This window comes from Micromys minutus (assembly GCF_963924665.1).
Source record: "Micromys minutus genome assembly, chromosome: 7".
Classification (NCBI taxonomy): domain Eukaryota; kingdom Metazoa; phylum Chordata; class Mammalia; order Rodentia; family Muridae; genus Micromys; species Micromys minutus.
The window spans coordinates 54,749,485-54,765,799 of NC_137976.1; the positions used below are offsets into that span (position 1 = coordinate 54,749,485).

Consider the following 16,315-nt stretch of genomic DNA (forward strand, 5'->3'; position numbering starts at 1 on the left):
AATGTTCACAGGAAGTTTTCAGTTTATACTACAATGCATAGATTTCTACAAACCTGTCCTGGCATCTCAGAAATGTGTCCTACCTATGATAGATGGAATTCTGGAAGAAACTTGAGTATAACAAAAACGAAAACACTGCTAATCCCTCTTTATACATACACAAAACTAGAGTGTCAAACTTCCACCCACCATCCTAATAACCATCACTCCAGTCCCCCAAAAGAATTCAGTTTTTTTTTTTTTCTTAGAAAAGAGCTTGTCAGGGGCTGGAGAGATGGCTCAGCAAGTAACAGAAAGTACTTGTTGCTCTTCTGGGAGGACTGGGTTCGGTTCCCAGAACCCATGATGGCTCCCAACTATCCCTAACCCCAGTTCTGGCCTCCACTGGTACTTCATGTGCATAGTACACAGACAAACACGTTGGCAAAACACCCATGAAATACATAAAAATAAAATGAGAGCATAAAAGAAAAAGAAAAAATAAGTCTTTTTAAAAATTATTTTGTGGAGTTGGAGGTTAAGTGCACTGACTACTCTTCCAGAGGTCCCGAGTTTAATTCCCAGCAACCACAAGGTGGCTCACAACCATCTGTAATGGGATCTGATGCCTTCTTGTGGTATACAGGTAGACATGTAGATAGAGAACTTATATACATTAAATAAATAATTATATGAATAAATATATAAATAAATCCTTAAAAAAACAGTTTGTTAGTTGTGCATGATAATGCACACCAGAAAATCTAGCACTCGGGAGGCTGAAGCGGAAGGGTCAAGAGTTCAAGGCCAGCTAGTATTGGCTTTGTAGAGAAACCCAGACTCAAAAAGTGAAATCCAGACCCTAAAAATGAAGTTTCGTTCCTTTTTCTTTTTGTGGTTAATAGCAACTGGCTTAAATCTTGAAATTATCTTTTTTCTGGTTTTAATATTATTGTGTCTATTCTTTCTGATAAAATAACAAAGGCATGACCCCAGATTACATCATCACAGGATCCCCTTCACCTGTTTCCTAATACCACAAAAGAGGCAAGCACCAGGCTGCCCAGACCTGCAGCTTGAATGGATGCCATATGTCACTGCAGAAGGTGCAGGTGACATGGAACAGCCTGACTCCTGCATCAAGGAGACTAGAGATAGAAAGTAACTTTCCATACAAGTATGAGGTCGGTGAGACTTGTAGGTGATTATAGGTAACCCTTCTTCCCCAGAGCTGGGTTCTTGCATCATTTCTAATGTAATCTCCAACCTCTGTATGAGAGATATGAAAATCCCGGAAGCTCTGTTCTACCTCCTGAGCCCTGTCCAAGGCAACACTCCAAGTTCAGTATCAGAAATTACCTGTCATCGGCTCAAACAATGAGGAGTTCTCTAAGAGGCAGGCTTCCTGTGTCCTTTCTCTGGAGGAAGAAACAAACACTGAATTTTATCTGCTTCTCTGATGCACAACTGTAGTATTCATCATTCCAGGAAAACTTGGGGAATGGTTCCATAGTGGCATTTTCTTTAAAACGCAAAAAAATATGGTCACCTGTGATCACTCTGTGGGTTCAGCTATGTTCTTTTTTGACAAATTTGCCTGAATTTATACATGAAGCTGGCCTGGTGTAGATCTCTAAGTCAGTTGCCTTAATACTTGGCTTGCATTTTTCTTAAGACTTTATTTTTTTAATTTTAAAAATTATTTATTTTATATGTAGTGGTGTTTTGCCTGCATGTATGTCTGTATGTAGGTGTCGAGTCCCCTGGAACCAGAGTTACAAACAGTTGTGAGTTGCCATGTGGATGCTGGGAATTGAACTCGGGTCCTCTGGAAGAGCAGCCAGTGATCGTAACCACTGAGTCATCTTTTCAGCCCAGTATCTCCTTATTCAGGGCCATAGTGTGTCAATCTGAGAAGTGTGTGAATAATTAAAATTTAAAAGAGAAAAATAACACTAAGGACATGTTCAGAAGTCAGATTTTTTTTCTGTCACATGCTTAGCAAATACCTGAGAACCTGTACCCCAAGAATAGAAAGCACTTATTGACTCCCATGTGTCGAGGGGGGGCAGGGACTCTGGGGCAGTAAGAGCATTTTGTCACTCCCCAGGGATGGTCGTCAAGGATCATCTGACTGTGTTCACGGAGGAGCCAGGACCTGCGCTACCTCCTCCTCTGCTGTACTGAAGTCTCAGAATCACACGTCATCTCAGCACCTATCAGAAATATGCCAAAATTCTCACACCAAAAGCAAGTCCAGCTCGCTGTCTCCTCCTGGCTGCCCCATCATTAATCTACATGTCTACCTTCTATATACCTTCCTCCCACACTGCCTGATACAACCACTCCTGACCCATGCCTCAGCACCTACACATGTCCTTAGGAATCCAGTCAATTATCCTGTGAATCTACATCTCAGGATGTGTTCTCCATGACAAACACATCAGGGCTCTGTCCATAAATAACACCCCTCCTCTCCTTACCTCCGCTTATAGTCCTGGACAGAACAGCTGCATGGCCCTGGTATTAACCACAAGGAAACCAGGAAAACATGGCTGTGGTGTGGCCATGAGAGGAAAACAAGACTACAAGAACATATGGTATTCTCTCTGACCCACCCAGGTGCCTTATGCCTTGTGTGCACAGCAAGCTTTAGAAGCACTAACATCTTAACTGCAACCACTCTGTGCAGTAAGTGTTACTGCTGTCTTCATTTTACAAATAAGGAAATTAAGGCCCAAGGAGTTAAGCAACTCTCCTAAGTAATTAAGTGGCCTAGCTGAGAGTCAATTCAAGCAGCATGCTTCAGAACAGACGGTGACATGCTGCTTCCCAGGGACGGAAGGTATAAGGGCTCACACTGTTAAGGAAGCTGGCATTTCAAATACGGAAAGGGTTGTCATATCAAAGAAAGATTTAGGTAAATCTGGAGTCTTGGGACCACAAAATAAGAAATGAGACAGAAAAATCTAAGTGAAGGGAAGTATTTTTGGTGATCTCAGCTCTGCTAGAATATTACTACTCTAGATATATAAATCAGAAAGCAGACTCGGGGAAGAAATAACTCCACACAGCTGGGATTGAAACCCAAGCCTATCTAGCCTCACACAACTATCAACTATAGCTTACTGTTGCTTCAGACACAAGCCCAAGTCCCTAAGTCACCTACTTGAGGATAACTTCATTATACTCATTCATTTGTTTTGTGACTAGGCTTAATTTGGGTTGCAAAGCTTCCATATTTAGCTGAGATCCAGAAACTATCTGTTTTTTTAACAATCAAAGCTGCAGGAAATTAAGATGGTAACCGTGAGAGAGGATAGTTGATTGCAAGGCAAGAGAAATAAACAGGCGTCCCTGACGTAACTGGGTTGGGAGGAGGGTAGTCATTAGACCTAAAGTACTTTGTTAACTTAGCACACACACGAAATAAAAAAGAGGACTCGGCACGTAAGGACATTGCCACCACACCTGACAACCTAACTCTGACCCCCTGTGTCAACATGGTTGAAGGAAAGAACCAGTTCTCATATATTTTCCTCTAACTCTCTCTCTCTCTCTCTCTCTCTCTCTCTCTCTCTCTCTCTCTCTCTCTCTCTCTCTCTCTCTCTCTCTCACACACACACACACACACACACACACACACTTTTTTAAAAAAAAAAACAACTAAAAAAGAAAGGAGGACAAGGGGAAGAAAAAAGCAAATGAAGAGGGAGAGGAAGACGGCGAGAATGAAGGAATGAAGGTAAAGCCATGGCTTCAATGGAGCCAGGTCAGGTGGGCTGGCTTCTCAGTCTATAAGCAAACCAGGAATGCTCAGAAGGGCACTGCTGCTGTCAACCTTGATGCGACAGGTGTTGAGGTTTGGTCCGTTGCTGCGTACTGTAAGGCTAAGTTCTGTACCCAGACCTTTAGTTGCCTACGAGCAAATTCTCATGCTTACCAGCTTCTGTTGTGCAAACCTTGCTTCTTAACTTAAAACTATTAGTTAAGTAAAAATGGCTACAGCCAGTTCCTGGAGGGATTAGAGGTAGGTGGTTTTGAGGTACCTGGTTGGGGATTGCAGAAAGAGAGGGAGAGGAAAGGACATGGAGAGAAGGGGAATCCACCACGAGAGGAGATGAACCATGAACACAGGGCCAGAGAAAGAGCAAGAATTTGGGGTACACCTCTGGGGAGGCAGCCAGGCCAGCAGGTAGAAAAGCAGCTTAGGGGCGAGCCCCCAGTAACTGTCAAAGCCAAATAAAAATAACCATAGTCTGAGTCTTGTTCATTCACAAGCTAGACAGGGATAAGTATAAATTGGTTCAACTACAGGTTAGAACCTATTTTTTAATTCACATGTAGACTATAAAGCATTAGAATGTGAGCGTCAAGAGTGCGATTTGCCAAGGTCCTCTGAAATGAGGAGGGATAGAAATGATGCAGGAAGTGAAGATGTGGAAGATAATCTCACATCTCTAGGCCACATGGATGCTGGGTGACTGAAGGCTGTCAGTCAGAGCCTCCGGGACAGTATTAGTGAGAAGCCAAGGGCACACGATCTGGGCGCTTACAGTTACCCCCACCTGGAGAAGGCCTCCTCCCTTGGCTAATAATGTTCCCTAAGCTTTTGCCTCGGAAGTAAAGGTAGGACTAACAATAATAATTGCTCGGAAGCACTCTCACAGTCATTGGAAGATGCTGAGCCACATTGAAACGCAGCTTGAGTTATGTAAAGTATCCCATTAAAATGGAACACCCTTCAAAACTCCACCTTACTTTGATTCAAAACTGTACTTCAGGCAGAAAAACACAATGGCAGTTTAGAGAGAAACGGGAGATGGTGATGCCCCATCTCTACAAAAGAAAGAACTTAGCTGGGAGGGAAGAAGCTCTACTGGACAATTTCCAACAAAGCTTCATTTGTGATATATTATACATTTATCACTTTGTCACAGTGTAGGGACAAAAGTTTCTTTCACTTGTTTCTAACATTATTATCAATTAAGATAAAAAGGCTGAATTTCTGGCCCTGACCTCCTTTGAGCCTCCAGCCAATGTATCAAACTCTCCTGCTGGTGTTCATCCCATCTTGGTTTTCTTCTTGCCCCTTGTTCTTGCACTGATAAAATACCCAGGCAAAAGAAACTCCAGGAATGAAGAGTTCATTCTAGCCCAAAGTTCAAGGTACAGTATCTCAATCCTAGCGAAGTCAAGAAAACAGGAGCCTGAAAAAGCAAGCAAGGCCTTCTGAGGCTCAGTTACTTTTCTCTGTTCAGCTCTGGATCCTGCACAGAGAATGGTGCCACCCACAGTGGGGCAGTCTTCCCAGCTCAATGAATGGAATGAATATTATCCCGCAAAGGCATAGCCAGAGGCTCATCTCTTCAGGTGGTTCTAGATATTGTCACGTGAGCTTCATCCTCACAGTCCCCCTTGAATCCCATCTAAGTGAGTTCATCACCTTCCCCAAATCCCAGGCCCCTTTACCATTCCTATTAGCAACGTCCAAAGGGAGAACCTAAGAGACTCATCCTTGGGGCTCTGATCCCTTACAAGGAGGACACTGTCATGAAGATTACCTAAATGACACTCAGTGTCCTCTTCATCCTCCAGCCTTTTAGAGTCTCCTGCCAGGCCCTCATCACTACCCCCACCTCTGCACAAGCCTAAGGTGCCTGTCTCCCAGAGTGCCTCCCTCCAAGACACCCAGTGCCCCACACCACAATTCTTATAGACCCTGTCACAACTCCACACTGGACCTTCCAGTGCATAGCCCCTATTCTCTAGAGGACAAAAACCAAGCTTCTTAGCATAACAAAGAGGCCTTCTTACCCTAGTGCCTGGCTGTCATTAACAGCTTCATCCTCCACCTCACTCCTTACTTAAAAGCCAGTGAACCCACAGCAGCTTTGTGGACAGTGTCTTCCCTCACACATGCTCCCCTGTGTTAGGATGTGCTTCCCCCTTCTAGGGCTGTTCGCTGACCCTCACCTACACTCATCCAGCTCTTCTGCCTCCTCACAACAGCAAGTATTCTCTGGGTGGTCATCGAAAGGCAAAGCAGCCATGCCTCCTCAGGGCCCAGTCATCCCATACAGACAACCCCTGGCTCATCTGCCTTACTCCTAAAATCGCTAGCTGGGCAGTGATGACATTACCTTCTCAGTCCACAGTGCCTGTTGTGCAGTGTACGCCACTGGACTGAGCTGAGCTGAGTTCAGTAACTGCCTCGGATTCCACTTAATGTGACTTGGAACATTGACTCTTGTTTTTCTATAAAGGCACAGCTGAGAGGTTTATAGAAAACAGTAGTTTTTATGATCAACAGGAAAATGCAAGGGGGCCTTTACCTGGCTTTCTCCAAACCAGCAGAGCATTGTGACACATGTACACTTGCACTGTTCCACTAAGGTAAGCCATGGCTGCATCCTAGAGAAGGGAAACAGCGGCACAGCAAGTGGGCAGTGAACTCTTGGGTGGCAGAGCTGGAAAAATGAATAGATCGGTGTGGAAACCTAAGTCTGACATAAGTTCATGCAACTCCCACCTTCAAAAGAGGAATATTCGGGATGCTCCGGAAGAAGGTAACATGAAGAATAAGAAAAAGAGAATTGTTTTGAGTTCTTCCCTACCCTTAGTTTGTCTCTTCTCCACATTCATCAGAGAAAGAGCTAACTCTGGGTAATGGGGCCACCTGAGACCACAGCTGCTGCTTGCACACAGTCTAGAGGTGAGTTAAGGTGAGTAGGGAGAGAAGTTAAGGATTAATTGGTCTCAATCCTTCAGATAACCACCCACTAAACTCTTCCTTCCGAAGCTTCTCACCACAAGCCGGTAAGCGTGAGGAGGCTCATTTGGAATCCCTCCTCACCATCCTTCCAAGCAACTGAGCTTCGGACATTTGGGTAAAAAGATCTTACACAGAGGGACAGAGCAAGAGAGACAAGGGAGATAGAAGATGGAATGTGGGCCTAAAAGAGCAAGCTTAGTGGGAGAACTAGTTAATGAGCTCATTCCAGAGGGAGGGGACACCTTCCTTTGTGACTAACGGGAAGGACTGCTGATCTCACATACTACTCAATCCATCTTCTTTCCACTCCTCTCCCTCCTCTCTCTCCCTCCTCCCTCCCTCCCTCCCTCCCTCCCTCGCTCTCGCCCTGCTCCTCCGTCTCTCTTGGCTTGGATCACCATGGAGCAAATACGAGTATTGAGGACCAGGAGTCTAAAGACACAAGTTTGGAAAAGAAGCTGTAACCTAGAGGATCTGCCTGGTACCCCAGAGCCATCAAGAACATGCCTGGCTTCCTTAGTGGGGGTAACTCAAACCCCATAAAGACTGCTTAGGTTATTGGCAATGCTCATCACTCAAGGAACTAAAGGGGTTAGAACTCAGGGACAGCAGGCAGAAAGGCCAACAACAGGGGCCTTGAGGAAGACAAAGGAGGAAAAAGGGTGCAGCAGCGCCTCAGCAGGCATGTGACTCTTGGCAGCCAGCCGTGCAGGGTGGACAGTCTGTGGGCAGAATTCACATCTGTTTCTCTGCTGCCAAAGGCCAAGAAGGCACAGACAGAGGAATACCAACTATTCCCATCAGGCCAATAATTAATGAGACCTTTCTAACAATGGATGGAACGGCACAATGCCCTTCTGTGTTGCATGGGCATATGACTATTTACATCACTCTAACAGGGCTTGAGAACTTTTACAAGCTTAACCAGCTCCGTAACGCATTAACCAGGAATCATGTGCACAACGCGTGGCTGTTTCCCACCTGATAGAGGCAGACTGCTAAAGCCAAACTTTGAAGCAGGCGCCTAGGACAGTTCAGTGGAACAAATCGGCCAACATTAACGGAGCAGGAATTGAGACACAGTGTGGAAAACAGAAGAGATGTACTGGCTGGGAGACGGGACAAAAACCGAAGATAAGGTCCATACTATACACCAAAGGACAGCACACAATATAAACCAGAGTATAAGATCAGTTACAAGACTAAAGGCAGGCAAGACAAGTGACCCCATGGACCCGTGGAACAACAGAGACATTTAAAACAACAACAGAATCGATTTAGTCTGGATTTCAGATAAGGGTGTGAGAGAGCTTGTCAATCAATAGCAACCCCTGGGCTAAACTGAGTTTCCCAGCGCTACCCACCACAGCAAAACAGTTCCCAAGTCACAAATGGTAAGCTCCCAAACCTAGGGAATTCAGCTTTCTAAAGATGCAGATCCTAGGGCCTGGCGATCTAGGCTGGCGGTTAGGAGCACTTCCTGCTCTTCACAGGACCCAGGTTCAGCATACCAGCATGCCCGTCACCCAGCCCACAACTGCTCTAAGTCCAGTCCCAGGGGAGCTGTGTGTGCATACAGACGAGCACATGAATAGAAATTAATAATAATAATAATAATAATAATAATAATAATAATAATAATAATAAATAACGCAGATCCTAACAACGTTTGAGCCAGTGGAGGTTCAGCTGTCCCCAGGGTGAAAAGCAGAACAATGCATACCTACTGCTTATGGTTTGTTGCTGAAACCTGAAAACTATAAAGCATTTCATGTATGGCTGTCAGGAGACTTTTTTTTCTTAAGCAACATACCTGTTCCAAGGCTGCATCAAAGGGGCTCTGGTTCTATCCGCCTCTCCTATGGCCAACAAACTTCCGGTCACTGTACTAAGACTCTAGCAACATCGCCGGCCTATACTCCACCTGCTAGAGGGCACTGAAACTGAAGCATTTTCAACCAAAATTGCCTGGGCTGCAGACTGACTCGGGAAGCCCTCTCCTTAGCAACAGGAAGTTTAAAGCGACGGTCATAGAAATGGAAGTTTGATCTAAGACGCCCTCCAAACAATATGTCAGCCAAGTGGGACTCGGCTCAGGGGCACTTACCCGAAGACCCATCTTTTTGTGGAGAATAAACAAAAGGTGGGAAGGTAAATAACACAGATCAAGACACAGCCCCTGGCCGATGAACAAGAGTAAATTAGAGGGAAACTGCTGGCTCAGCATTGGCCAGCAGCGCTGGGCCAGGCCTGGCCTGTGAATTGTTACTAGCCTACAAGCAAATGGCTCAGTAGAAAGACTGACAATAAGCATGCAAAAACTTTTATGGCAATCTATTGTATGAGCAAGCCTGTTTCCACTGGATCTGTTTAACATTTTTTACTTTGCTATTATCTAATTTTTATTGCATTTTACAAAACCATCAGCCCATGAACATCAAGGCAAAAAAAAAAAAAAAAAAACTGATGTAATCGACGCGGTTGCTGAGCCTTCTTGACAACACCAGCAGGCAAGGAAAGAAATTGCCTGAGGGACTAAGAGAGGCTCTGAGGAAGATATGAACTTCTTGGGGCAGGGATGGGGGCTGGGGGTGGGGGACGGGGTGGCTTTCCAGGATAGCTCCAATGACAAAAGGTGAAAAATATCACAACTGGGGTCAGACCAGAGGACGGTAAATTTACAGATCGTCTTGGAGGGGCAGAGGAATAAGAGGATGTCAAGCATGTTCCTAACACAGCGGAAGGAAGACGAGGTTACAGGTGAAATGCAAATGCTGGATGAAAAGGTCAAAGTTCAGTAAAGACAACAATTTCTGAGAGAACTGCCGAAGGGTATGTGCTAAGTTGCAATTTCTGAAACCATATTGGCTTTAATTACCTTACAGTGGTAAACATAAACAGAACAGAAGAGGTCGAAGCGAACGTGTTTCTTTTCACATCCTAGTTAGGAGACACGACCTGTACCGCACCAAGAGCCTTACCAATGCTCCCTTGCTGCGGCACTGACCAGACTTGAGTGATGGCTGGAGTCCGTAACAAATCAAGATTCATTTCCAACCCAGAAGAACTTTTTAAAGATGTATTTATTTTATGGATGTGAGTACACTGTCGCTGTCTTCAGACACACCAGAAGAGGGCATCAAATCTCATTACAGATGGTTGTGAGCCACCATGTGATCGCTGGGAATTGAACTCAGGACCTCTGGACGAGCAGTCAGTGCTCTTAACCACTGAGCCATCTCTCCAGCCCATCACCGTTCTTTCTGATGACTGACATTTTTACAGTATGAACACTTGATGGTCATCTACTATAATCTCATCTTCATGAAAATGAAGCAAACTTGTGTTCATAGTTGGCCTATAGAAATATTCAAACCATTTTATTCCTACCCCATGCTTTCTTTTTATCACCTACCCTCCCTGCACCCCCCTTGCCCTGAAGTAAGGTCTCACACTGTAGCCCAACCAGCTGGGAACTCTACAGCTCAGAATAGCTGTAGTTGTAATTCTCCTGCCTCAGCCTCCTGAGCACTGGGATTGTAGGCATATGGCTCATCCGTCACTCTAATTATTTCATAAAGTGGAACCTTCCTACTCACTTCTAGATTTTTACATGTACTAATGTGTATGTGTATAAATCTATAAAATGTCAGCACAGGAACAGACTTATATACTAAACACTAACTCTAAGGTACAAAACTGTTTCATCAGCCTAAATTAACTTTTATGTCACACTGCAGTAAAATACATAGGCTATACAATGTCTACTCCCTGACTCTGGAAATCATTAATCTGTTCTTGCCACTAATTCTGACATTTAAACAATGCTCAGGAAATAAAACCATACTGTAGATGATCTTTTAAGGCTAGTGTTTTTTCATTTACTATAATCATTTACTACCAAGGATCATCATATTAACAGTACGTTCCTTTCTACTACATAGTATTCCACAGTAAGATTGGTTTGTCGAGCCATTTACTCACTGTAGAATATTCAGGCTGTTTCTAATTTGCAGCTATTATAGGTAAAGCTGCAAAAAATAATGTTGCAAAAGTTTTTGTGCCAAGACAGTATGACTGGGTGGGTCATGTTAAGTGTATGTTTAGCTTTTAAAAGATTTCCAAATTCTTCTACCCAGTAGCTGTATGTTTACATCCCTGTCACTGGTATCTGAGAAATTCAGTTTGCATCCTCAACAGTACTTGGTATTTTCACTATTTTTCTATAGCAGTCCTGATAAGTATGCACCACTCCATGAAAATCGATACATATTCACATAATTACTTGCCTCTACAGTGACAATATTTATGCCTCCTTTCATTTTCTGATGGAATTGTTAATTTTTGAGCTTTAAGCATATCTTTCTCACTGATCAGATACTGAATGGTTTCCTCTTAATTTTTTTTTTGCAAAATAGAAAATTTTAATTTTGATGAAGTCCAAAATATCTACTTTGTTTTCTTGTGAAATTGTGCTTTTGAGTTGAGTATTAAGTACTTAACTCCTGAAATTTTTTTCTTTAATTGTTTTCTAAGTTTTCCATATTAGATTTAAATCCATGATACATTTGGAGGCACTTTTATAATGTATCTTGTTGGGTTGTGGAGGTTCAATTTGTTGAAATAACTGTCTTTTTTTCTTTGGATCACATTTGTACTTTTTCAAAATTAGTTAAGCATATTATTGTGGGTTTATTTCTGAACTTTCTTTCCGGTTGCATTGATTCTTCTGCAAATACCATAGTATCTTGATTAGTGTATCTTTATAATAAGTCTTGAAGCTATGATACAGGCCCTCCAACTTTTATCTTTTTTAAAGTTGATTTTTGTTTAATAAATCGTACACCAGGTATTTTCATCTGCCCATATTTGTGTTGTTGTTCTCCTGCTTTATTCTAGGGAAGTCAGCTCCTACATAAGCCCTTCCTTTTCTTGTTGCAACTCCTGCAAACGCTGCTGGTTTTGCTCCAGTCCCTCCAACCATTGCAGTAGAGGCCCACTGACTGCTGACATCTGACTGCACAGATTCATGGGAAATACAAGATCCATTATGGTTCTTGGTCACTGAGTCCAGATGTGTAAGGCTGTGAATCCTTCTGTATGCATCCCGTTCTTCCTGACACACGATCTTTGGCATCTCTACTGCAGATTCAAGGCATACTTTCCCAATAGTGATATGAGGTGCACTATGGATTGGGATTTCAATTCTCTCATACTCTGAGCTCTGAGGGCTTGTATGGATTGGAATTAAGTGTAGCGTACCAGACAAGTCTTTGTGGTTTTGTTCTCTATGGGGCAGGAAAAAAATAAGTCCTACAAAGTTTGGATCCATCATTTGGTATACGGCTTATGCACAAGCATCAACATGAGAAAGCCAACATCAACATAAGGGTGGGAATGAAACCAGCCAACAACTTCATAGGATGAGCTGTTAGGTCAGCCAACCTTTCTGCCTCTGTAGAGGGTACAGTCAACTGCTCTGGAGAAACATCTACATGTCCTTTGTCTTGTCAGAACGCTGCAAGGTGATGGCAGAATAGATATGGACCATTTTGACAATCTTTTCTTGAAAGATTCCAGTGTAAATTTGGAGTCACGCCTTATGTCATCATTCAACTCCCCTGCACCGCCATCTTCCCTCCACTGTCAACCAGAAGAATTCTATGTCCCTGATCATCTCTACGGGGGAGGGTACCTCTGAAGGAATGAGTGTTTCCCCCTGGAAACATCCCCACAGCCAACATAATTCCCACAGCCAAAACCAACAAGTCTGCAACATCTCCTGTACTGGCTTGTTTTCACACAAGCTGGAGTTATCACAGAGAAAGGAACCTCCTTCAAGAAAGTGCCTCCAGGAGACCCAGCTGTAAGGCATTTTCTCAACTAGTGATATGGGGGTGGGTCCCAGGACATTGTGGGTGGTACCATCCCTGGGCCTGTAGTCTTGGGTTCTATAAGCAAGCAAGCTGAGCAAGCCATGGGAAGCAAGCCAGTAAGTGACATCCCTCCATGGCCTCTGCATCAGCGCCTGCTTCCTGACCTGCCCTGAGTTCCAGTCCTGACTTCCTCTGGTGAAGAACACCAATGTGGAAGTGTGAGCTGAATAAACCCTTTCGTCCCCAGCTTGCTTCTTACTCATGATGTTTTGTGCAGGAATAGCAACCCTGGCTAAGACACCTTCCCTATCCCAAGAGTTCTGGAGAGCTGTGTCTTCTGGGAACGGAGGGCACTGACCTAGACCATGTGCTTGGGAAGGGGTAGGGATGAGGAATGTAGGGCGAGCAGATTCCCAGTTTTCATGGAATAATTGTTTCAATGATACGGATGGTGAGAAGGAAAAGAATCCATTGCTCTATCAATACTGTACCACCCCTGACACAGTGTGCCCTCACCCGCAGCAAACACTCGGAAAATGTGGCTAGACACTGGCATGTGGCTCGGCACAGTAGCTACCGCGTGGCAGACATATGCCTGCCATATTTCGGGACGCATGCCTTTTACAAAGGCCTACTTTGGTAACTTCTACAGCTTTCTAGTCAAGAACTAGAATAAGCCCCTTTTGTATCTCTGGTTATATCTATGAAAGTAAACCAGCAGTTAACCTGCAAGTTAACTAAATGTGCAGAATTAAATATTGAAAATAATTTGCTTAAAAGCTTATAAGCTCGTAATCTAAGGTCATCAGAGGCCACTTCATTTTGTTTTATAAAAATGTAACAGTGCCTACATCTTTCTACAATGGCGCTGTGATGTAAATGTTCACATATAAAAGAGCAGAACAAAATTATCTCCCAACGGCATGAATTGCCCTCTTTTTTTTTAATTTAGAAAATGAACAAATTCTCAATCAGTGCCCAGTATCCGCAAAACACTAGTGGGAATCAAGAGAAAACAAAAGATCTAATTATCCATAAGGTCTAGAAAAAATGCAGAACTCAATCACTTAATGCCAGGAGTGTGTGGAAGAGGGCGGGGGAGGGGAGCGCTGCATTCTAAGTCTCCCAGATCCTCTGCAAGGCCCATACAATGCACCAGTGCAGAAAGTGATGAATAAGCTTCATTGATAACAGTGGCCTCGTCACGGCTGGCTGAACATTCAGTCCACAAACAGAAGGCTTCTGTCTTTGCTCGAATCAGCCATAGGAAAGTTTTGGTAAAAAGACTGTTATATTCAAATGGAAATCAGTACTTTCCAGCAAGAATGGACAATTAGCACCTCCTTACACTGGCACTAAGAGGGACAGCAGAAATGTGCTCCAAACATCTAATATTCCAAAATGTGGAATAAAGATTACTGATTGCCTTTTGAAACTTTGACCCTGCTTAGGCTGGATGTTAGACATCCCTCAACTTCTGAGCAACGCACCCTAAGGTTTCACCCACGTCTTCTGTAGATCTCGAAAACATACAAGATTAAACCAGTCTAAGGCTCCAGGCACTAATTTGCATGGTGTTCTTTGAACGTTAGCAAAAACGTACAAAGTCTACAAAAAGTCTTAATTCAGCAGATAGAGGCTGTCTTTATTAACAGACTCTTGCAAACACCTCACCAAGCCTGGCAGGAAGGGATGACCACCCTTGCCTCACTTCCAAGCACACATCTAACAATGACCCGTCTGACCAGTGCACCACCCTGGCACCACACACATGAGTTACAGTGATGTCATGGCTCGTCGGAAATGAAAAGAGAAGGTTCAAGGAGAGAAGACCCACATGAAAAGGTTTTTGCTGGAGTTGAGCAATGGTTTCTCAGATGTGATGCCAAGGACAAGAGGAACAAAAAAATAATAATAAATTTCACCTATCTTTGATAAAGAAAAGGAAAACAGTAGGTTTCAAATACCTACCACCAAAGAAGAAAAAAGATAACCAAGAGATGATCCTTGATGCCCATATTTGGTAGGAGCCTTGTAGTAAGTCTATTATTTATTTCCGTTCAGCTTGTGTGGTCCTAGTCCAAGGATGGATAGGTCTGCTGCTTTGGGTATGGATGGAAATGGTAGGGAACACAGGAAATACTGCCTATCTCAAAAACAATAATTAAAAGAGAGAGGGGAAGAAATCAAGTCCCACAATTCCCTTCAGGGGTACAACTCTAAGGGACCCAGGGCCTATCACTAAACGCCATTCTTCCAAGATTCCATCATCTCCCAATACCATTTTTAACACATGTACATTTAAGGGAGACTTATTCAAAACCACAACAATGGCTTTAAGGAATTAACCTCAGATTGTAGATACAGTGCAAATTTTAAACCTCATCCTGAAGTGAAGAACGGGTAATTGAAGGGTATTCAAAGGGTGAATAAACAGATCTTATCCTCCCCCCCCATGTTTATTTATTTATTTATTCATTCATTCATTCATTCATTCACTTAACCTCCCGCTCTTCCTCCTCCCAGCTCCACCCCAGTCACATATCAGAAAAGAAGGCTCCCCTACCTCTTCCCCTTCTCCTTTGGTAAGTGGGGAGGCCCCGCCCTGCATACCAACCCACCTAGGTACATCAAGTTTCTTTTTTAGAAAAATTATAGCAGTTGTTTACAAGGTAAAAATTCACTAAGGTCAAAAATTCTCCAGCTGTTACTTCAACTATACAAGTATTTTTATAATCCTACCAAGGGAAGAAAAAGCTCTTCTGGCTGAAGGGTATATGGAAGTGTTAGATTCCCCTTCTAGGCAAAGCCACTGTCTCAGCAACCACTGCAGAAAATGCCAGGGAAATCTGGAGTAAACAGTTATTTTTTAAAAATAATGGACTAGAGGTTAAGAAGCAGATACAACGGGCCAGCAGGAAAATGGCCAGTACCCTGAAGCAAGCATAAAGGATAAAGAAAGGGGAGAAAAGAATCCAGAAAGTTCTAAAGACGTACCAAATTCACATGATTTTTTATCAATTACCACATGTGGGAAATAAAACAAACAAACAAACAAAAACACGGTGATTTCTAGGTTAGATGCAAGAGGATGGTTGTTGATATAAATGAAATGTGGTAGGGATTTCCTAGAGTATCTTAAAACTGAGAAATCCACAAAACTAAACATCCACCTCTCCTTCAAACATTCTTTCATTGTGCACCGAAACATCACCTCAGTTCACTGCACTGGACTCCTGATAGTACTTGAGCAAGATGCCCATGAATCATCTTTAATCCCTGCATCTCCTACACTGTCTGTCAACAAGTACCCCACCATGTTATGATGTCAAAACATTTATCCAACACTTCTATTGTTGCTGTTACCAGGATAGTTCTTGACACTATCATTTCTGCGTCTATCCTTCTACCATTAGTCTTGACTCATTCTAACGTACTCTGCATGGAGAATAATCTTTTAAAACTGTAAAGCCTTGCAATGGACTCCCTGATTTAAAGTCTAAACACCAAGAAGATATCCTGTACTGTACACTTTGAGTACCAAGTGCCAGTTACTCTGTAGACAACAGATGTTTTTAAAAGAATGGGTAAGAATCAAGGAATCAAGTATAAACATGAGGACAAACTTTGTTTTTGGACCTGGAGTGGGTTGCCTATAAACATCAAAGTAGGTTTCCTAATGGCA

The 16,315-nt window shown here is 43.2% G+C and overlaps 1 protein-coding gene and 1 pseudogene across 2 annotated transcripts in view; both read right to left on the minus strand.

Moving 5' to 3' along the window:
* The window catches only part of IGSF11 (immunoglobulin superfamily member 11), a gene marked incomplete at its 3' end in the record, with an annotated part of 115,813 nt that overhangs the window by 68,316 nt on the left and 31,182 nt on the right, over positions 1 to 16,315 (minus strand). The gene's annotated exons all lie outside the window — the stretch shown is intronic.
* Positions 11,645 to 12,305, minus strand: LOC308422564 (lys-63-specific deubiquitinase BRCC36-like; annotated as a pseudogene). Its single transcript has one exon. The product of its transcript is annotated as a lys-63-specific deubiquitinase BRCC36-like (transcript).